Genomic DNA, 5,128 nt, shown 5'->3' with positions numbered 1-5,128 from the left:
AGAAAGCCTGCGTGCAGCAATGAAGACCCAATGCAGCCAAAACTAAATAAATAATTTTTTTTTTTTTTAATTTCTATTTGTCCTTAAGTAGGCTATGAATTAGATTTTGGGTGAGGGAGCCTTTCCACTGGTTTGAGTTTAAAAAGGCCGTTCTTCTGTTTTGTTTGTTAAGTTGTTTCAGGTTTTACCTGAGTGAGCTAATTGGGCTCAGTCTCAGGTCACTGTGGGCTGTATTTACATTTCTCATTTATAGAGATTTGCAAGACAAAGACAGCTGCTTTTAATTCTCAAAAAAACTGGTTTGTCAGTTAAACGATATTAAAAGATTGATTTGCCCAACTATATTTTCTTTAATTTGCTTTTTTATATCAGTGAGAAGATTTCCAACTAAACTGAAAATTAAGAGTTCTATGTACCAGAAGTTTAGGGTTCAGTTTATCATATCTTCAAAGGCTTGTATAAGGCATTCAACAAAGGCCCTTTTTCTGATTGCACAGATTAGACCCAGAGCAAAATCTCTGTTATTAGGTTTATTAGCCCCTGAATATTGTTCCCAGGTTTTACTTTATATTGTACGGCTCTATTGGTTTCCTTTTGTATGTTGTTTGTTTTTTTTTAAGATTTAATTTTATTTATTTTTGGCTACGTTGGGTCTTCACTGCTGTGTGCGGGCTTTCTCCAGTTGCAGTGAGTGGGGGCTACTCTTCGTTGGGGTGCGCGGGCTTCTCATCATGGTGGCTTCTCTTGCTGCGGAGCACGGGCTCTAGGCGCATGGGCTTCAATAATTGTGGCACATGAGCTCAGTAGTTGTGGCACACAGACCTAGTTGCTCCGCGGCACTTGGGATCTTCCTGGACCAGACCTTGGAGCTATGTCCCCTGCATTGGCAGGTGGATTCTTAACCACTGTGCCACCAGGGAAGCCCTCCTTTTGTATGTTTAATTAATATTTCCTGAGAGGCACATCTACATGCTTTGTCTTATAATACCAATACCAAGCAGGGGAAGCATTACTCATTGGTTACCAACATTAAAGGACTCCTATCAACAAGTCTTGGTCTTATAAGGAGTCCTAGAAACTTTCATTTATCCCTCAACCATTTTATCTATTTTGTATAAAATGCTCTGGGGTCCCCAGTGAGGGGTTGAACCAAGGGACTCAGGCCCTTTTGTCAATCTTTTAACTTGATTAATTGGCCTAACTGTTGCCCCAGGTAATTGTTGGTCAGCTATCTCAGTGTAATTTTCTTCCACCGATTTATTTTATTTTTTTAAACAAATTTTTTTAAATTAATTAATTTATTTGTTTTTGGCTGCATTGGGTCTTTGTTGCTGTGCACAGGCTTTTCTCTAGTTGCGGCGAGTGGGGGCTACTCTTCGTTGAGGTGCATGGTCTTCTCACTGCAGTGGCTTCTCTTGTTGCAGAGCATGGGCTCTAGGCACACGGGCTCAGTAGTTGTGGCTTCCGGGTAGGTTCTTTCTTCTCTAGTTATAGTATGCAGGCTCCAGGGCACGTGGGCTCTGTAGTTGTGGTGTGCAGGTTCCAGGGTACGTGGGCTCTGTAGTTTGCAGCTCACAGGCTCTAGTTGAGGCACCTCAGCTCAGTAGTTGTGGCACATGGGCTTAGTTGCTCCGTGGCATGTGGGATCTTCCTGGACCAGGGTTCAAACCCATGTCTCCTGCACTGTCAGGCAGATTCTTAACCACTGCACCACCAGGGATGGCTTAGCCCTTTAAACATATATATTTTAACTCGGGTAAATAGGGCGGACTTGTATGGGTCCCTTTGGCCCATCCAACCTTAGGTAGTATTGTGCCAAAACCTTTTGTTTTAATCCTATTAACGTCTGTTTTATTTATCCCATTTCTTAATAACCATCTAGAGATTTTTTTATCTTTTGGAGATGAGTCACTTTAAAATTTCCACCTGGTTGGGAAAAAAATCTCTAGACTTTCCCTTCAGTTTTTAAAAAAATTTCCCTGTTTATCAACCTAATTAACATTAATTATTCTAATGTTTTTATTGGCATCTGTAAGACCCATTGAGGGGAAGCATAGACCACAAATAAGACTTCCCAAGCCAGTTTTTTGTTTGTTTTAAATTAAAGGAGTTCTTAGATTAACCATTATATATATATTTTTTCCACTGTTTAATGTGTTTTCCCCCCCATAGGTACCAACAAAACAGCTGTTTATAATGAGTGCTCTCTAAAAATTTACCAATTTAGAAGTTTCTCCCATTTGAAGGATCCATCATCTGGCCATTAATGAGATATATCATAATAGTGACTCAAACCAATAAGATGCAAGAGGCTTCCCCACAAGACAGTGCAAAGGATGCCACCTAAACAAGACCCAGAAAGTTTACTCCCAAAAATAGTTTAAGAAAGTAAAGGCCTTCGTTGTACAGGCTGACACCATGAAGGTTAAGGTGGCAAAAAGCCCCTGCGAATTGGTATAGTCAGACAAATGACTGCTCAGAATCCCAGTCTATTCAATTGGGTCCAAATGTACACAATATGTGTACCTTTTGGATGGCAGAGACCAAGTTCTCAAACCACACACACACACACACACACACACACACACACACACACACACACAAAATACCCAAGGAGATCAGGTAGAACATTTACATTTCAAAGGCACAGGAAGAGAAATGCAAGTTCCCCCTAGAAGGGCTTCTGTTTCTTTAATATCAGAATTCTGAAAAGATGTTTTATCAAGCTAGCTTTCTCTAACTTAACTGTGTATGCAGTAAAAGAGCCTCATCTTAGTCATTTTCAGGGCAAGATTTCCTTGAATTCCCAATTAAGTAGATCCTTGCAAGTATGAGCTCTATACGTACATGCATCTGGCTGGGGTGTTGGTCGGAGGTTGGCTTTCTGATGCCCCTAGTTTATCTGAGAGAATCTATTTCCGATTTTAAAGTTGAATTCGTTGGGGATAAAATTTACTAGTGAAATTGCATGGTGGCCCAGTATGCTGCTTGTGAGCTTGACTTCTCTAGAGTCTTTTCAGCTCATCTTATGTGTCTAGGTTCTCCCTCTGGTAGTATAAGACCATCGTGGGTGCTTGGATCACAGAGTGGCCAGTTCTTATTTGTGTCCCAAGCAGAACAAGTTTTTTTAAGTTAAATTGAGTGGGCTTCCTTATATGGATGGCTGCATGGTATGAGGACTTGCCTTTACCACTCCTGCAAGTTTCTCAGTTGCCTGAGAAAAAGCCTTTGGTGGCCATGAGATTCCCTTCTTCAGTGCTGAAAGCTCTCATGTAATATTTTCACTTTTATCCCGACAAATTCTTGTTAAGATAGCCATTTGAGGAAGAATGCCAGGTCAGCCTCCTACCTAACCACTCAGCCCAGACTGCTCAGTGTCTTTCAACTGTTGTGAGGGGGTTCTTTTTCCCAGAATCTGTCACCTGGGGAGCCAAGCACCTGTTATACAGCACCAAATAAAACACAGGATCATCAACCAATAGTTGGGAGGTCCAAGAACCAAGAGAGACTCACCCAAATTCATCTGAACTCTCCGAGGAGGCAGACGGACGCAGGAGGCTTCTACCAAGGCTCTGGTTCATTGTAGAGTTCATGCGAAGGAGCGCAGTCAGCTCTGGGTCCCTTCGTTGTTTGCCAAAACTGTCGACTGAAAAAAAATACACAACCTGAAAGTTGAGAATTGTGTTTTATTCAGTGGACTTTCTGAATATCTCTGACGGACAGCTCTGAAACCATAATGGGGGAGCCAGGATATACAGGAGTTTTTGCAGCAAAGACCAGGTGGTCAGAACATCAAGAGATGACTGTTCATTAAAGACAACCAGGCATCTCAGATTAATGAGTTTAGCACTTTTCTATGTGTGGGAAGATGCAAGAGTCTGGGCTCATTGAAATCATTCCTTTGATACACATCTTAACTATCTAGGGCCATATTCTGCTTTTCTGCATCCTGAATCCCCTCAGGGTGCACAGTCCGGAGTGGCTGCAGTGGCTGGTGGCTTGAAGGCCACAACATCCTTTACTGATATGGCAGGGGACATTCTTGGTCTGCACCCCTTAATCTGTTTATGGATTGCATTACAGTAACGAGATATCATTTCTCTAAGGCTAACCTTAATACATCATTCCCAGATCTGCTTCAAAATAGAGTGATGGATACAAGAGTGTTCATTATACCATGACATTATAATAACAGTAATAGTTTTTCTGCTTTTTAACCATCCTGCGTTCCTGGTTAAACCTTGCTTGAATGTGACATTGTATTATTACTTTAATATGCTGCCATACTCAATTTACTAATATTTTACTTAGGACTTTTTCAGTGTTCAGACTTAAGATTGCACCTTAATATTTCTTTGTACTATCCTTGCAAGATTTTACAAGTCTCATGAGTAATTCGGGAAGCATAACTGTTTTTCTTCTACCTGGTAAAATAATTTTTCCCTTGAAAGTTTTGGGCTCAAAATCTTTTGGGGTGGATATTTGACTTCTGATTCCATTTTAAATGGTAGTGATTAATTTCAGTTTGTAGTTCTTAATTGAGTCAATTTGGGGCACATGTTTTTCTAGAAAATTGTTCATCTCATCTAAGTTTTCAAGTTTGTTGACATAAAGTTGTTCATACTATTCTTTTTTAGTGATTTTTTTTGGGGGGTGTTTTGTTTTTGTTTTTGCTTTTTTTGGCCTCTCTGTGCAGCATGTGGGAACGTAGTTCCCTGACCAGGGATTGAACCCATGCCCCCTGCAGTGGAGGCGCAGAATCTTAACCACTGGACACCAGGGAATTCCCTTCTGGTGATTCTTTAAATTGCTGTTTGTTAGTGATATTTTTAAATCACTGCTCTAATTGTAGCTATTCTTTTCTTTTTTGAGTTTAATATTTATTAGGGCCATCTTTTTTCTTGATTGGCTCTGCAAGATATACATCTACGTTAATCTTTTCAAAGAAGCAGATTTGGGTTGTTTTGGTAATCTGTGCTGTGTTTTGGTTTTGTCTTATGTTCCTTGTTTTTGGTTTTCAATTAGAGTAACATTTGCTCTCTCTTTTTTTTTTTTTTTTTTTTTGTGGTACGACGGCCTCTCCTGTTGTGGCCTCTCCCGTTGCGGAGCACAGGCTCCGGACGCGCAG

The sequence above is a fragment of the Lipotes vexillifer genome, unplaced genomic scaffold (assembly GCF_000442215.2).
Source record: "Lipotes vexillifer unplaced genomic scaffold, Lipotes_vexillifer_v1.1 scaffold1529, whole genome shotgun sequence".
Lineage (NCBI taxonomy): Eukaryota > Metazoa > Chordata > Mammalia > Artiodactyla > Lipotidae > Lipotes > Lipotes vexillifer.
The sequence above is the reverse complement of the archived record's forward strand: the minus strand, read 5'-3'. Positions refer to the sequence as shown.